This window comes from Coenobita brevimanus, chromosome 88 (genome assembly GCF_032717465.1).
Source record: "Coenobita brevimanus isolate Jiangsu-jjx chromosome 88, ASM3271746v2, whole genome shotgun sequence".
NCBI lineage: Eukaryota > Metazoa > Arthropoda > Malacostraca > Decapoda > Coenobitidae > Coenobita > Coenobita brevimanus.
Genome location: NC_137041.1, coordinates 23,555,253 through 23,574,588, shown reverse-complemented (window position 1 = coordinate 23,574,588; position 19,336 = coordinate 23,555,253).

Here is a 19,336-nt window from a genome sequence, read left to right as displayed (position 1 = left end):
GGTCTTCCTTTGTTCTTTTTTTTGGGTTATTCCGTCGGGATGCTTGACGGATAGGTGATCTTGTGGTGTGTATTTCGTGTGCCAGGTAAGTAGTGTGGCTGATATCGGTAGGTCCTGAAAGTCCAGAAAGTCCTGAAAGTCCAGGAGTAGATGGCAGAAAGTGTCGGCTTGGTGGGGTTAGAGATGCTCAGGTATGGGGAGTAGTGGGGTGGGGGAGGGGTGGTGGTGGGGGGTCAGGGCTCTGCTTCTTCCATTTCTCCTACCACAAGCCCCTACCACAAGGTCCGGGGAGAATAGGAAAGATGTTCCGGTGGACCTGTTCAATGGCAGCCATGCTTCGTGGTGAGGGGGAATTGTGATGGTAGAGGTAGTGGTAGCAGGGAAGGTTGGGCGAGCAGGGGGGCTAGGAAAGGGATCGGGGGAGTGGGGGCAGATGGGTGGGGCGTGACGCTGGGGAAGGGTAAGGGAGGGTTTTGCAGGTCCACAGGGGTTGTGGGAGATTGGGGGAGGGGACTGGTGGCTCCTGAAACTGAAGTTGCCACATGTGGCAGTTGATAGTTGTTCATAGCTTCTGTAGGAGGTCCAGTCCCAGATATCCATCATAGGAGCAACAAGCTGAGTTGAACACAATGAAGTTGTGCTGGGTAGAGACTTTTAGGTGGGTGTCGGTGCTAAGGCCTGGGTTTCCCCACAGATGGGTAGGGGGCCATTCCCTGCGTCCACGAGATGAGTCGATGTAGGGAAAAACTGGCCAAAAGCTGATTTGTGACAGGTGTAAAAGTAACTATAGAGGCACAATCTGGCCGCTCCCGTATCGACCAGAAGCCTCGCTTTAACCCCGTTGAGTCTCATCTTATTGTAGACCAGGGGACGATATTTCTGAGAGATGGCCCCAGCCACCATGGGGAGGTGTGGGGGTGACCCTAAAAATCCAGCTGCTGTAGGATCTCCTCTTCCTTCAGCTCTGTTTCCTTGGGATCGGTGTCTCCTGGTGGTGTGGTGTTCTTGTTCTCTAAAGAGGATACCTTGTGTCGGCTTGGTGTGTTAGATTTACGTCAGGCTGCTTTAAGCTACTCCCAGATGTCGTGGAATAGACATCTGTGGCTACAAGCAGAGAACTCCCAGGGATTGATTGTAAATAAACTTTGGTTCTCCTTATATGCCAGGTGCTTGTTGGTGGGGTGTGCCCTGGCTGGGGTTGGCATAGGGTAGGTGTGGGTTGGTAATGGCTGAGGCTTGCTGGGTGGGGCTGGTTTGTTCGTAGGAAATTTACTCACTACGTTGATTTGCTGAGGGGTGGAGTGGGAGGTCAGAAGTTGACGTATTAGCTGGACATCCCTGTCAAGATCTCCCATAGGGTTATGTATGGTGAAGTGTTCCTTGACCATACCGGGGAGAACTCTGAGTAGTGTGTTAAACGTGTGCTGCTCCCGGGTTTCTTTGTCAGCTTCCGGGTCAGCAGTGGTGATGAGCCACTTGGCCTAGATGAGAGTGTCATCCAGGCTTCCGTTGTATGTTAGGCTGTCCAGTTGGGACAGCGCCACCATTCTTCCTAGAGATGGTGTGATCGCTTCTACTGCTATTTTGGTGTAATTCGCCCAAATTAGTTCAGGGACGACTTTGGGTGCAATACTGGCTGTTGCCTTGCCCAGAAGTGGTAGGATGACAGCGAACTTTTGTCTGTCATCTTCAAAGCCAATATCTAGCAGTAGCTTGACTATGGACAGGTACGTGTGATTATCATACTGCTCCTGAACAAATTTGGGCAATTGTACATGTGGTTTGGTTGCCATTTTGCCGATTTCCCTGTTTGCTTCTCTCTGTGTTTGCCCGTGTCAAGAACCACCGCTGTCCACCAGTGTTATGCTAGGTGTTTTTAGGTTGGCTTCTCGTCCCAATAACACCTAAGGTATAGCTGGGTTCCCTTTCTAGACCGGAGCTTAGACACAGTGTGAGGGGAACAGGGCATAAAAACATAGGGCAACAACCTTGCAAGTATATTACCAAATTCTAGATACAGGAAGCTAGACGATTCACAAGACTCTGTCCAAAGGCAAGAACTGGAATTGACAGGTGTATATAAGTTATAGGTACCACGCAGGATACCGACAGATGGACAAACACTGCACATAAGGGAAGATGGGACTAAACTTTGTACTAGGGCTGTTTGTTCTTTACGGTAATTCTGTTTCTGTCCTGCATTACACACTGGTCATGTCTCTCATCACTTTCACTAGAGTTTGGGTGCTCAGACAGACACTGTCACTGTATCCTACACTCGGGTAGTCACTTTCAATTTCACCTCGCGGGCAGAGAAGTCACAGTCACTATGGGGATGTGGGGCAGAGGAGCAGGCCAACCAAGAAGGGGCCGGCGGCTCACAGGTGGCAGCCCAGTGTTGGCTGCGTCCCCTCAGGTGTCCTCTCATTGAAGGGCCATGGGACTACTTGTGGAGGTGTCATCCTCCGGGATGGGCTGTGGTCAGGCGTGAATGGCCCCGCACTGGTGGGGCTTAGTACGAGGGTTTGGCCTTAGGGAGTGGGGCCAAAAATCCTCTGAAGGTGCTCCTGCAGGCGCCCAGTGAGGGAAGGGAGTCGCTCCTCCTCTGGGCTGGAGAGGTCATGCCCCAGGGTATAGGGGCAGCGTGGAGAGCCCGTCTACTGCGGTCTCACTCCCGCTGCCTCGCCATCAAGGTAGGGCTGCAGTGTTGCAGGTGGTAGAGTCCAACAGGCGTTGGTCTCCCTCTGGCGCTGGCAGGATGGAGTGCAGCCCCGAGGTCAAGATAGGTTCTCTCCACCAGTCCTTGATGGGAAGGTCCTCCTCCTGGAGGCTGCCTGTCTGGGGAGCCAAGGATGCAACTTGCTCTGTCAACAGAGGGGCGGCAAAAGCAGCGGTCTCCCTCATGTTGTGAAGTCAAAGGAGGTGAGGGGCTTTTAAGGCGCTCCTCCCTGGCATGACTACTGGCCGTCACTGAGGTCCCTTGGGCAACAGGAGGAAGATCCCTTTCCCTTCGGTGCGGCAACCGGCCATCACTGGGGCCTGACTCCCTGACAGGACTACAGACAAAGCGTGGCACCCGGCTGTCACCTACCTGCAGGCGCGGTTACCGGCCATCACCGAAGTCCTGTATGAGGGGCGATGTGTAGGAGGAGGGCAACTACTGGCCGTCCCTTGTCTACTGGTGTGGCTGCCGGCTGTTGCCGGTGTTGTGCCCCTTGAGGCAACTGCAAAAGGAGAGAGGGCATACTGTTCTCTCTCTGCATACGGCAACTGGCCGTCACGGGTTCTGCAGGGTTGGTGGGCAGCACTATGAGCAGCTGCTGGCCGTCTCTTAACCCGTGCCGTCCCGGCGACGTGAATTAACGTCCGCACATGATGTTCACTCATGTCCCGGCGACGTGAATTAACGCGGCAACATTGCAAGGTCCCTAATTTGCACAATTTTCAATTTTCGCGAGTGATTTCGCGAGTGATTTTTGGCACGTATACACGGGACACCTTCCTCTATTCCTCTACAAGATGCCAAGCAGGGACAATGCCTTACACTGCATAACCTCTCCCCCCCCCTGCACGCCATTGTCTCGGCAATTCACCTGTTACCAGTGACCTGGCCAATAAAGACATTCAGGGCCAGAGTGATTCCCCAATCGATGACAATGTGGAGGACAAAGTTTACATAGCATTAGAGAAAGAAACAGTCAGAAATGATGATCAAGTAATGTGGGAAAAAAAAGGTCATGAATGGTGATGAGTTAGTGAGTGAAACAATGCCTATAATGCCTATATTACTGTTTGAAAACCAATATACTCTTGTATTACATATAAATTCGTACCAAGTAAATAAATAAATACCGTTTATGAGTGGATAAAATAATTACCCTCCCATAGAACTCGTTTTCTTTGGTGCCAGCCTGTTAGAAAACCTAGTCAGGTAAGGAAATACTTGTACCTAAATCGAGTATTTTAAACCTGAGGTGAGCGATTTCTCTATGAATTTTCGATGTTTCTCACCCAAAGCGGATGTTTGAGCCAAAAAAAAAAAAAAGGTCCAAAAATGTCGGGACTGGGGCGTACCACTGCCCAGAAAACGTCGGGATGGGGTGGGTTAAGGGTGCGGCTACTGGCCATCACTGTTGCACGGCTGGAAGCCATTGCTTTTGATGTGCGGCTACCGGCCATCACTGGTGCAAGGCTAAAGGCCGTTGCTTTTGATGTGCAGTTACCAGCCATCACTAGGGTGCAGCCTGGAGCTATGTTTCTACCTCCACCCCGATCCTGAGAAAGGCTAGTAATGTATCGGCTGGGGGGGGTTCCCGTAGAAATTTTTTGTACCCTAAGTTCCTCTTTTAATTCATAAACTAGACCATCTGGGGTGTCATAAAAACGAGGGTAGACTTTTGGCATGATGGTCAGTTGGCAGAAATTCAGGGCTTTATATGAGGCAACTGTGGCTAAAATCGGACCCAAAAATTGAGGGGTGGGAAATTCAATGTTGTATATCTCCATCAGAAATCACTGTATAATAATGAATCACCTCTCAAAATGTTTATATTTAGAACCTCTACACAATGGTATATGATATATGACATTATATTTCACAGGTAGGTCACTAGAGGTCAAAAGGTCATGAAAATTTAAGTTTGCTTATATTTTGAGTATCCCACCAATATTTGCCATTCTAGCTCAAATGCAAGATTATTTTGGACAATTATTAGCTAAATCCTTTACTTTGGACTTCAGTACACATATTCCAACATCTCATATTTCGTTATTACCCAAAATATAGTAAAGGTACAAATTGAAAAAAACTGAATTTCCATAAACAGAAAAATAAGGCCATTTTTTCCGCTGAAACTGTGTATGCATTCTATTTCACAATTATTATGTGCTTTCACTTATATTAGGATTCTATTAAACTATTGAAGATGTTTTATTTAATATTATTTATGCTTCAAAGCCATGAATTTTTACTGAAACTCTTTATTTCAGGTTGTTGAAGAACCATGGCTGAAAACACTGTGAAGTTAACCGGGTCGTCGTCCGCTGCTACAATTGTTGGAGCTTCCAAGTGTATAATATGTCAATCATCATCTGGAGTAACTACAAGCAGTGAAAATGGGAGAAAGAGGATCAGGGAAGCAGCAGAAATCCGAAATGATTGTGTTTCCAAGAGACTGAAATTGATAACTAGCGATAATTTTGTTTATCACATGAATAACAAATGTTATAAGACCTACACCTTACGCAAAACTCTTGACACAATTCAGGCGAAGAAATCTGACAGCCCAGAAAAGGATTATGAAGGAGGCAGGGCTGAACCAGCATCTGTTCATCACTTTAGATCACAGAGCACCCCTCGTGCTGTTCACAGTGGGCAGAGTTCAATGTCTCAATCCAGAAAAACGTGTGTGATATGTGGGAAAATTAAATGCCAAGGTATATTTGCGAAATATCGGATATCGGAGAAAGACAGAGCATCTAGGTTCTTAGAAGCAACAGTTTCCCTGCAGGATGATGTATATAGAAGGACCTGTGACCTTCAAGACATAAACTCTGTTTTCGGTGCAGATTTGTTGTGTCATAAACGGTGCATTAATAGATATTTGGTGGAGTATGAACGTTCAAGTCTTAATTGTAGTGGAGGTCCAGTAAACAGAAAGAAAGAAGTCTGGTTAGAGGTTATTAAGGAGATTGAAGCACGTTTGTCTAATGCTGAAGGATTGGAACTTAGTTATGTTCGAGACCGTATGAATGAAAAGATCCCTTCAGGTAACGTCAAAAACCAAGAGGTGAAATTATTAATTATTAATCATTTTGGTGAAAAAAAGTAAGGAGAGGTTCTGGGATTACAGTACTATTCCATGCCATTTTTAAGTCATTCGCATCACAAAACCGATCTGTCAAATCAAACTCAACTGACATCAGACATTCTCTAATAACTTCAGCACACTCCCGGATAGGGTCTGCAGATCGTATCGTTTCAGCTAAAGTCTCTTGGGTGACACTAGCACTGAAGAACAACAGAGATCTGTTCACCTGTTTTGGCAAAGTAAACTTAACATTTTCACCAAAATGATTAATAATTAATAATTTCACCTCTTGGTTTGTGACGTTACCTGAAGGGATCTTTTCATTCATACGGTCTCGAACATAACTAAGTTCCAATCCTTCACCATTAGACAAACGTGCTTCAATCTCCTTAATAACCTCTAACCAGACTTATTTCTTTCTTTCTGTTTACTGGACCTCCACTACAATTAAGACTTGAACGTTCATACTCCACCAAATATCTATTAATGCACCGTTTATGACACAACAAATCTGCACCGAAAACAGAGTTTATGTCTTGAAGGTCACAGGTCCTTCTATATACATCATCCTGCAGGGAAACTGTTGCTTCTAAGAACCTAGATGCTCTGTCTTTCTCCGATATCCGATATTTCGCAAATATACCTTGGCATTTAATTTTCCCACATATCACACACGTTTTTCTGGATTGAGACATTGAACTCTGCCCACTGTGAACAACACGAGGGGTGCTCTGTGATCTAAAGTGATGAACAGATGCTGGTTCAGCCCTGCCTCCTTCATAATCCTTTTCTGGGCTGTCAGATTTCTTCGCCTGAATTGTGTCAAGAGTTTTGCGTAAGGTGTAGGTCTTATAACATTTGTTATTCATGTGATAAACAAAATTATCGCTAGTTATCAATTTCAGTCTCTTGGAAACACAATCATTTCGGATTTCTGCTGCTTCCCTGATCCTCTTTCTCCCATTTTCACTGCTTGTAGTTACTCCAGATGATGATTGACATATTATACACTTGGAAGCTCCAACAATTGTAGCAGCGGACGACGACCCGGTTAACTTCACAGTGTTTTCAGCCATGGTTCTTCAACAACCTGAAATAAAGAGTTTCAGTAAAAATTCATGGCTTTGAAGCATAAATAATATTAAATAAAACATCTTCAATAGTTTAATAGAATCCTAATATAATAATTGTGAAATAGAATGCATACACAGTTTCAGCGGAAAAAATGGCCTTATTTTTCTGTTTATGGAAATTCATTTTTTTTTCAATTTGTACCTTTACTATATTTTGGGTAATAACGAAATATGAGATGTTGGAATATGTGTACTGAAGTCCAAAGTAAAGGATTTAGCTAATAATTGTCCAAAATAATCTTGCATTTGAGCTAGAATGGCAAATATTGGTGGGATACTCAAAATATAAGCAAACTTAAATTTTCATGACCTTTTGACCTCTAGTGACCTACCTGTGAAATATAATGTCATGTATCATATACCATTGTGTAGAGGTTCTAAATATAAACATTTTGAGAGGTGATTCATTATTATACAGTGATTTCTGATGGAGATATACAACATTGAATTTCCCACCCCTCAATTTTTGGGTCCGATTTTAGCCACAGTTGCCTCATATAAAGCCCTGAATTTCTGCCAACTGACCATCATGCCAAAAGTCTACCCTCGTTTTTATGACACCCCAGATGGTCTAGTTTATGAATTAAAAGAGGAACTTAGGGTACAAAAAATTTCTACAGGAACCCCTCCAGCCGATGGACTATAGGTCGGTGGAAGGGTAATGCACCCGGACTGAGGGGGTTCGCGCCGGGTGTATTCCGGGGAATAGGGGCACGTGATTATATAGGACTTACGTCCATATCGCATGGACGTCACATGCGCCCTGCTTACCCCTCTGTTGTCGCCACCTGGGAGTCTCATGATGTCCTCCATTGTTGTCATTTCATATATATATATATATATATATATATATATATATATATATATATATATATATTCTGAGGGATATTATTGTGACTTTTGTGATGGTTAGAGCACCACAACCACACAGGTTTGATCACTAAGAGGTAACTGATGTTTTTCAATAATGTACTGGCCTTGTTGTAAAGCCATCAGGGGTCGTGGTTAAAAAAAAAACGGTATTCAAAAACTGACCACTTCTTTACTCTTTCGCGCTCTTTTCCTCAGCAATACGGTTAATATATTCATCGGGCAACCTATTATATACGTGAACAAAATACTTGCAGTATAACAGCATATCATTGTGCTTAATATAAGCTTTATCCCTCTTTGCCCTTCCTGCCAAAGTACGTAATTTTCATGACATTTTTACTACCTGCAAACGATTTTATTCAGCTAAGGAAGGATCTCTTGGCAATGAATGGATTAATGAAGAATGTGTGTAAGCCATGCAGACTGAAAAAAAAAAAATATTCTACATAGAATAATTGCAAACAGATCAAGAAAAATACAAGAGCCTTAAACGAGTCACAATTTAAAGAAGAACTATTTGTTTTTTAAAATATCAATACCAAAAGATGTGGTCCAAAAATAATTCATATTATGTTGTTCTCCAAAATTACGACCAGTACCCTCCGGTGCGTTCATTCCCCCCTAACTACCAAGGCCTCCACTGCTCAATGATTTCCTGAGCGACTTTCTCACCATTTCTCTTTCCAGCCTTATTACTTTTCTCTTAGCTCTTTACATCTTGCATTAAATTTAAAGGTTTCTCCTGTCAGCAGCTTCCTTATTGCCACAGACTCATTTAATGACTTGGTGCTAGTTCTTTATTATTCCTTCCTTCCTTCCTTCACTGAGTTCGTGCACAGAAATATAATACACGCCGAAAGTATTGAAAGTCCCGGAAATTACTGGAAGGCTCAGGAAATTAGAGAAAATTAGAGGAATGTAGTTACAAGAAATAATGAAAAGTTACACGAAATAATGAAAAATACCAGTAAGAAAGAGGCGGTAAAGAAGTAGTGAAAAGTACCAGAATGTATAAAACAGAGGGTCTAGAAGAACTGACAAATACCAGAATGTGTAAAGCTGAAGGTACAAAAGTACTGACAAGTAACAGGAAGTAGAAAACAGAGGGTACAGAAGCTTTGACAATTACCAGAAAGTGTAAAGCAGAGGGTATAAAAGTACTGACAAGTACTAGGAAGTAGAAAACAGAGGGTACAGAAGCATTGACAAATACCAGAAAGTAATTGGGGGGGTCGAAAAAAAAAGTATGAATATCTACAGAAGTAAATAAAAATAAAGTTCCTGACAGGAACATCACGCCACTTTAGTCGAACTATTAGAAAACTCTGCTACGATATTTTAAAATTCAAGGTGCTTCACAGATCGAAAATACTGGGTTCTGAACGTCACTGATCACCGTGTTGTTATTAATCTTAACGCGATTTATCTATATTTATGTTTGCAACCGTGCCAGGAGGTAACAGAAAGTACAGAAGTACCGAAAGCACCAAAAGCTGTGAAAAGAAGCTGAATGTATTGGGAAGTTCCATGCAGAAGAGTACGAATGCGTGGTGCAATAAACGATTGAGATCATATATTGAGGGAATTGTGGAAATATTTCAAGAGAGTTTTTGTATCATTCTTGATGCTGCCAGGCGATTTGGTTCAGTTTAGGGGAGACTTTACGTCGGAGGAGTGATATACGGCCTTCAACAAACTCTGTTCCGTAAGTGAACACTCCTTCGCTGAATATAAGAGTCTGACATTATGCTGTACTTTGAGGAGATTCTAATCGGTTATCAGTAGATATATAATTTTATACAGGAATACCAAGTGTATGTTTACCTCTTTCAGTTCATCAGTTTTTCCTAAGCTGAATAACTGGAGACATCATAAATAATAATGAAAACTCACACACACACACACACACCACATGTTACGTTAAAGATGTGCTTCTGATACAGAGCACGACGTCTACTATACCCATATGATGTATTTCTCGTTGCCTTTAGTCCCAGTGTGTGTGACTGTGCAGACCACTCCTGCATCCACAAACTTTGCCACATAGTTGGCATGTCAAGTCCAGGTTTGCTAGGAGATCTCTGTTCTTACTGTGTCTCAGTTGTTTACACTCTTATTTGGCCAAGTTCAAATTATCTTGGAAATAAATGGTCCCTTCGCTGCAGAGGGTCCACCATTGTTCTCTACTTGAGGCACTGGTTTCATAATCATCTGGTAGGGTGCTGAATTTCCTTATAATTGTTCTTATATGGTCTTTATATCTCTTCTTCTTTCCTCCATGGGATGTGGCGTGCTGCAGAGAGTTAGCCACACAGAACATGGTGGGAAAGGCAGTGCTCAGGCATGTGGAACACATGTCTGACCCATATCAGTTGGTTTTTAGCCAGCATCGTTTTTTAGCTGGTTGACTTCCCCTGCTGAAAAAATTGTGAGCGAGGGATTATATATTCCCATGTAAGTTATAGGATGTACTGTAAGCACTGAATGTGAAACAACTCGAGATGCTTTATGTGATGCGGTTTGGTAGTCTAGGATTCAGTACCGTATAAGAGTGTAGAAAGGCATACACCCGTATATATATATATATATATATATATATATATATATATATATATATATATATATATATATATATTACAGTATATGGAAAGTTTTTGAAGCCGGAAATTGAACCCGAGACCTCTAGACAGGTCAGGCACTGTTACTACTACACCATGGCGTGCTAAAAGCTAAACCACCTGAATTCATCAACGAACCAGGTAAATCCATTATGAGAGGATATATTTCAGCCCAGCCCATATGCATTATTAGTACTGAGGCCAGTGACGGCAGAAAATGCATCAATTGAAGAAAATGTCAAGCATGATGAAGTCAGAGGCGGGAAGTGATGGAGAAACAGCGCTGGAATCATATACGGTGGAATTGGAGGAGAGTTTCTGAGCAAAGAATTCTGCTTTATCAGTGGAAGAAATAGCAACAGAGTCATCAGAATGGAAAAGAGGAGGGAAGGATGATGAGGTAGTTTTGGTAATGTGACAGATGGAGTGGGAAGAGCCTGAGTTTGAGAGATCAGAGCATTTAATACGAATTATTTATTTATTTATTTATTTTTAGCAGAGTGAAGAACAGAATGCACAATTCCGCACAGAAACATAAATGAGATGAGATTCAGGGGTGGGTTGGCTCTGGAACCTTTTATAGGCCTTCTTGTTTTGGACAGCATTAGAACAAGCATGAATAAACCAAGTGTTTTTTTGCCTTAGTTACAGGATATGAGAAAGGAATGTATGCTTCCATGTCGAGAGAATAAGCTCTGTTGTGCGCAAGGCACACTCAAATGGCTCTTGGCCATGGAAGCAATAATAACTCCATGAATAATACAAGAAGTACTACCTTATAACCTCCCAGTCAGCAGCTCCTCAATGCCACAGCTGCTGCTTCCTGGGAAGGTTGACAGGTCTTAGTGGGCGATAGGACAGGTTAACCCTGGATAGGTAATCATTTTTTTTGTTTACTATATTAGGTAATGTGGGATATGACGTACCCATGGAAAAAAAATAAAACAAAAATACTTCCGATTGAGATATTTCAAAATACTTCGATACACAAATAATTCAACCCATTATCTTCAAACAGGGTCAGAACAAATAAAATTTATTTGAAAAAATATATATTTTTAAAGTTTATACAAAAATAATTAATTTTTAGGTATACAAATTTTAAAATATAATCTTGGAAAACTAAAAAGTAATATCATGATTCCTTGGGTGACCTGCAGTAGACCGATGTTGGGACCTTCTGTATACAAAAGGAGAAAGACAGCAAATTAAAAAAAAAATCACAAGAGGGCTCATCTGAGGTTACATTACATTGGGGTATGACATACCCCAATGGCTCTATAGAGCAAAATCAGAGCCTGGTACAGCTATGACCCCATCATCCCCATGAAGAGCATCACTAGGCAGGAGGGTAATGAGACGGACAGATCTGTAGACCTTATGCTCATATTTTTAAAAATTAAATTTCGGGGACTGTGGTTTCTGATACCCCACGTTACCTATCTAGGGTTTAGGTGATAAGGTTTAGATCCGAGGAACCAAACACAGAAAAAAGATTAACAGCATAAGGAGAAATATTACTTGTAAGGAAGAGGACAAGTATGTTGGAACTCTCTCCAAGGTAGTCAGGGATATGGGTAGGGTACTGTACAAGCTGCTCTAGGTCACTAAGGATACAAAAGATGTAGGCATGTTCACCATGTGGATCAGTGAAATGACATGAAAGCCATAGATGATTGTAAACATTGAAATCACCTTTTTTTATGCAAGGAATAAGGAATCAAATGCCAAGAGCCCGCATTTCGTCCCCTCAAAAAAAGGAAAAAGAAAAAAAAAACAGAAAGCCAATTCAAGATCCGTTCATTTCGAGATGCCTGGAGACAATGATTTCAAAGACTTGAGATCATTGGCAGTGGGAAATGCAGACAGATGGAGACAATTCCAGAGTTAACCTAGAATGGAGAGTTCAGAGAGAGGAGAAATTTTGTAGGATGTGTTCAATTTTAGAAGTAAGAGAGTCAAAGAATTTTTCATAGTCAGTAGATTTAGGGGATAAGTAAACGGAAGATTCCAATTCAGAAATACGAGTGCAAGAATGTTGTTCCATATTATACACAACAGACACTCGTGGCTTAGAAATGAGTATAGAGAAGTGGGAGGATACAATAAAGGGTTTGCTTCGTCACAAACAGCTGAGTCTCAGTGAGGAAGAAAAGATGAGGTTTAGAGGAGGAGAGGTGGTGTTCAATAAAGAGAAATTTACATTAAAGGCCGTGAAAGCTGCAGAAATAAAGAGGTAAGTCAGATAGTGGTTCCAGGAATCTCACTTGACCGTCAGCGGGAGAGGGCAGATGGTGAGGGTTTTGATGGTTCTCCTCCCCCCCCCCCCCAGAACTCCAGGGTTTGATGATGGGATTTTTTTTTTAATAGGAAATGTAGTGTGTAATGTGCATATAGTTTGGTGTTGACAGTTACAGGAGTTTGAATTGGAGAGCATGGTGGCTTACTCTCTGTTTTACTGAAACACTGAAAAAGTTCAAAGGAGGATGGTCAAAAGCTAGTCCCAAGGGCTAATGAAACAGGAGTTTCATCGGCTTTCCATCCACCTTGTGAGTACTGCCCTGCTCGACTGGTTGCACAGTCTGCTCCCAACACCTGACACCTTCGTCTTGATTCTAAAGTGGGCATTTTCAAAGATTCTGGATCCGAGACGTCTAAAACAGACAGAGGCATGGTTGAGTTGTGCGTGAACTTCTGCATCAATCTCATGTTTAACTCTGGAGGACTGGGGACTACTAAGAGCAGTGAGAGAAGATGCAAATACAAAAATGAGAAAAGTTCAGAAGAATTTTCTTTTTTTCTTTCCTTTTTTTCATTTTTTCAAAGTAGTAGGGTTACAAATAAGAAAAGTGACACATAAACAGAAGGGACTAATAAAAAAAAAAGAAGAAAAAAAAAAAAGGTGGTAGACAAACCTTGTCAGATATGTAGACAACGTGATAAAGCTCATTTAAACAACTGGAGATGGAATGGTATCCAAATTATTAGAAATAAAAGACTATACCAGAGAAAAGGAATCTCATATTATCTGCCTAACTGAAACAAAATTAACCACAAGGATATTCAGTGACACCATAAGTTTTGATCAATACAATATATGGAGACGAGATACAGTACAAATCTGAAAAAGAAGTTACGATATTAAGAAAGAAAAAAGTCCAAGTCAGAGAGATAGAACTAGATATACTCTCACAAGTATAAATCATTGCTGTGGAGATCAACATATCTGAAGGGAAAATAATGGTGGCAAATTTATTTATGTCACCCAAGACAAACACCTGGGACAGAGGTGAATATGAAGACTTGAAAGAAAGTACAATTCATAATCTGAAAACCCTACTATACAAAATGGAAGAAAAATATGAAAGAATTATATTAACCCGAGATTTTAACAAATATAAATTGGAATACTCTAGATGGAAGAAGCTAGGAAAATTGTTGGGATCAAAAGCTCCTGGATCTTATATAGGTGTTTTTCCTAACACAATATGTAAAGGTAAACATCAGAAAATGAAGACCAGGAGAACCACCATCGTTAGATCTTATATTAGCTGGGCAAGAAAATGAAGTTGCCCACATAATGTATCACCCTCTTTTCGGCCAAAGCCACCATGCAGTATTAAATTGCAATTTCAGGTTAGCATATGATATGGCTGGCAATAATGAGTTACAAAAAGAGCCTAAACTACAAAAAGGGCAACTATCATGACCCCAAAAAGTACTTTATAGAAAAAGTTTGAGAGAAGGCTCTTAGAGAAGATTAAAATGTTGGGTACAGGGAATTCCGTGAATTTTATGAAACAGGAGTCCAAAACAATATTCCTCCGCTCGAAGAAAAAAAAGAAAAGGATTAAGAAATGATTTAACACCAAATGAAAACAAGCAAAAGAGAAAAGAGATTTGCTGTGGAATTGATACAGACGACATAATGGTGAAAGAGCATAAAACAACTATTAAATAGGCAAGTAATGATTATACAAGGATAAGGAGAGAAGCTCAAAGGCCGTTTGAGGAAGACATTATGCATAAAAGTACTGACCAACCGAAGCTGTTTTACAGCTACATCCGAAGCAAAACTAAAGTCAATGAAGAAGATATTTGTGAAGTTCTTTAAAAAAAATTCAGATCAGTTTTTACCGAAGAAAGATGATTTGAGAGAGATAGAAAGGAACAAGTATGCCCACACATATTAACAAATACAATATACGCATATGGTAACAAAAGAGGCCTAGGAAGAGTTGAGCAAATTAGACAAGGAAAAGCAAATGGTCCTAATGAGATTTGAGATTGGGTATTTCATAAAAGTAAAGAAGATTTAAGCAGACCAATATATATAATATTCTAGGAATCCTTAAGCAAGGCAAACCACCTGCTATTTGGAAGAAAGCAAACATTGTTCCTCTCCTCAAGAAAGGAAATAACCAAATCCACTTAACCACCGACCAGATCACTTACCAGCATTGCAAGTAAGATATTAGAAAAGCTGATAAGAAAAATATTTGTAAATCATCTGCAAAGGAATAATATAACAGAACGACAGTTCGGTTTTAGAAATCTATTAAGCTACTATGAAAGAGTTGTAGAAACACAGTAGAAAAGAGAAGGATGGGTAGACAGTATCTCTTTGGATTTCAAGGAGGCATGTGGCAGAGTACCACATCAAAGACTTTTATGAAAACTGTACCATCAAGGAGGAATCTAAAGTAATCTGTACCTTTGGATGCAAGATTTTCTCAGAGAAAGGGAAATGAGAACAGTACTAAGGAGAAATTACTCATCATGGAGAGAGGTGGCTATTGGAGTCCCACAGGGCTCAGCACTGGTACCAATTATTTTTTTTAGTATATATGAATGACACTAATAGCAAGATGGAAATGAGAGCTATCTATATATGTTTGCTTATGATGCAAAAATACGAAGGAGAATTACAAACTCAAATGCTTGCAGAGAGCTACAAGAAGAATTTAATAAGTTTCATAAATGGAGTAATAGATGGCAAATGGAACTGAATGTGGACAAATGTCATAAAATCAAATTTGGTAAAAGTGCAAAAAGATCAGACTGGGATTATAAGCTAGGAAGTTTAACCCTACACATATAACAAAAGGAGAAGAACCTAGGAGTGATTATCAATGACAAACTGTTCCTCTAGCTGACCACATCAATGAGAAAGTACGAAACATGTGTACAATGCTTGCAAATATGAGAGAAACATTCACATATATATGTGAAGACATGCTGAGAAAGATAATCACATCATTTGACCAATGCTGGAGTATGCATCAGTGGTCTGGAAAGCACAACTCAAAAACACACAGATAAGACTGAAAAGGTACAAAGGACCACTATACGATGCGCATCAACCTTGAGGGATCTAAGCTATGAAGAAAGACTAGAAAGAATTTACCTACCAACATTATAAGAGATGAGTATGCTATGCAAATGCATCATAGGAAAAGAGAAAATAGACATGAGTATATAAACAATGGGGAAACACAGCAAGAGGACACTGCAAAAAAAAAAAAAAAAATGCATAACAAGAGAAGCGATAAAGACGTAAGGAAATTCAGTTTCCCAAACAGTGCAATTGATCAGTGGAATGCACTACCGAATGACATAGTGTGTGCCAAAACTATTCATAAATTTAAGGATATGTATGATAAAAATGGTTCAAAACACGGGACAGTACGAGCTTGACATATTCCTGTAAAGATACAATTAGGTAAGAACAATTAGTAGTAGGAGGGGTAGGCAGCCCCACTAAGGGAAGTACTACCACCACGGTAACGGGAGACTCAACGAATAGCCTGGATTTCATTTTCTCTCCTAGGCCTGGGTAATTGGTTAAACATCTTTCTGCTTCACACATCAGGGGGCATCAGGCTGCCCTCCTTACAAAACACACACATCAACATTATATTACATTGCCTTTCCATAAAACACCGATCTTATCATTCCATATCATACACATTCCACAACACACCTGCTCCCCCATCCCATAAAAAGAACCATGCCTGCTGCTGTACTGGGAATTAGTGCAGTGGTTTCTCGGGTGACCACCACCGGCAGGGCTGGGTCGTCTGCACAGGGCCCCTGCAGTCGTCATCAAGCAACTGTGCCACCTTCGGTGTTGCTGCACCCCAAAACTGTTCGTCAGTGCAGAAAATTTTCTTTTGCAATGTTAGGGGACTTCACTCCAACATCAGCTCTGTTCAAAATTTGAATCCCCAGATCTGCTATTTTTAATAGAGACTCAAGTAAGCTCCACCTCTGATTTAGCTATATTTAGTTTTCCTGGTTATATCTTGGTTCAGAATTTCAGACCCAAAGGAGGTGTATGTTGCCTTGCTAAATCAGAAATTGCCCTGGAAGAAATTACTAAATTTAATTGTCTATATTTCAACTACTCCATATATAAATTAAATTCTTTTGGTAAAATCAAGTATTTCTGTTGTGCTTATCATTCCTCTAATGCCCCTCCAAAGTCAAGGTTATTTGACGCTCTGGTTTCGCTTTGGAGCTGCGGATTGGGAGGCCCTCAGGCAGTACTTCTTTGATTTTCCATGGGATGATTATTGTTTCCATGGCCGGTAGCCATCTGAGTGTGCCTTGCGCATTACAGAGGCTATTCTCTCGGGCATGGAAGTATACATTCCTTTCTCATATCCTCTAACTAATGCAAGAAAGCCTTGGTTTAATCACGGTTGTTCTAATGCTGTCCGCAACAACGAGAGGACCTATAAAAGGTACTGGAGCCAACCCACACCTGAATCACATCTTTTATACGTTTCTGCCCGGAATCGTCCTAAGTCTGTTCTTCGTACTGCTAAAAATAATTTCGTCCGTACTAAATGCTCTCAACTCTCCAACTCGAATTCTTCCTGCTTCTTCTTGCACCTTCCCAAAAACCTTTCTAACAACTTTACCTCATCATCCTTCCCTCCTCTTTTCTACTCTGATGGCTCTGTAGCTATTTCTTCTACTGATAAAGCAGATCTCTTCACTCAGACTTTCTCTTCTAGTTCCACCTTAGACGTTTCCGGTGCTGTTCCTCCATCACTTCCCCCCTTCTGACTTCCTCAAGGCTGGCATTAAAAAATCTTCAGCTGATGTCTTTTCTGACATTGCTGGTCTCAATACTAATAAGGCATATGGGCCTGATGGAGTCCCTTCCGTTGTTCTCAAGAACTGTGCTTCTGTGCTTACACCCTGCCTAGGCAAGCTCTGTTGCCTTTGTCTATCAACTTGTACCTTTCCTTCTTGCTGGAAGTTTGCTCTCATTCAGCCAGTCCCAAAGAAGAGTGACCATTCCCAACCCTCTAACTATCGTCCAATTGTTTTAACATCCTGTATCTCAAAAGTTTTCAAGTCAATTGTAAATAGAAAAATTTTAAAGCATCTTTCCTGTCACAACCTTCTTTCTGATCGTCAGTATGGGTTCCATCAGGGACGCTCCACTGGCGAACTTCTCACATACCTTTCAGACTCCTGGTCATCCTCCTTTCGGGACTTTGGCGAAAGCTTTGCCATTGCACTTGGCATCTCTAAGGCTTTCGATCGAGTCTGGGTAAATCAATAATTTCCAAACTGTCCTCTTACGGTTTCTGTCCTTCTATCTGTGCCTTCATCTCTAGCTTCCTTTCTGGTCGTTCTATAGCCGCTGTTGTAGATGGCCATCGTTCTTCTCCTAGATCTATCAACAGTGGTGTTCCTCATGGCTCTGTCACTGAGTTTCTTCCTTTTATTCATCAATGACCTTCTAAGCTGTACGTCTAACCCTATCCACTCTTATGATGATGACTCCACCCTTCACCTTTCCATTCGGTTCCCGCAATGTCCATCTCAGCAGTTACTTCAACAAACAAGGGATAAGGCTATGGTACACCTAATGTCTGACTTGGCTCGTATCTCTGACTGGGGTAAAAATAATCTTGTTGTTTTTAATGCATCAAAGACTCAGTTTTTACACTTATCAACCCCACAAAATCTTCCACAGGTATACCCACTAATGTTTAATAATATTCAGTTTAATCCTGCATCATCCTTGAACATGCTTGGGGTTTCATTTACTCAGCACTTATCTTGGAAAGATCATATTACATCCCTTGTAAAATCTGCTTCCAAGAGATTAGGTGTGCTAAGCTGACTCCGTTCCTTCTTTACCCCTGCACAATTGTTGACTCTATACAGGGGTTTTATCTGCCCCTGTGTGGAGTACAACTCTCATGTGTGGGGAGGCTACCCACATACAGCTCTTCTCAATAGGGTGGAGTCAAAGGCTTTTCGTCTCATTAACTCTCCTCCCCATACAGACTCCCTTCAACCTCTGTCTCTTCATCACACTGTTGCATCTTTATCTCTTTTCTATCGCTACTTTAATGGTCATTGCTCATCTGAACTGCCTGCATGCATTCCTCCACCTCTACGATGGGCGGGTAGGACCTGTCTAGTAACAAACTCTTATCCCTTTTCTGTCCAACTCTCTAATGCAAGAGTTAACCGTTACTCTCAGTCCTTCATTTATGCAACAGGCCAACTCTGGAACTGTCTCCCTCTGTCAGTATTTCCGGGTTCCTATGATCTCCAATCTTTCAAACGCAGTGTGTCCAGGCATCTCGAAATGATCAGATCTTGAATTTGGCTCTTTCTTGTATTTTGTTTTTCTCTTGGAAGGAACACTTATTGCGGGCTCATGGCCTTTGGTTCCTTCTTCCTCGCATAAAAAAAAAACTAAGTGTCCTCAACATTAATACTGTAATAGAAATACTATTCTGGGTAATTTTAATGTCCATAATGTTGAATGGCTCACTTATTCAGTCAGAACTGATGACTCTTGTCTTGAATGTGAACTATTTGCAGACTCATTTACTCTTACCCGTGTACTAGACAACCCCAATCAAAA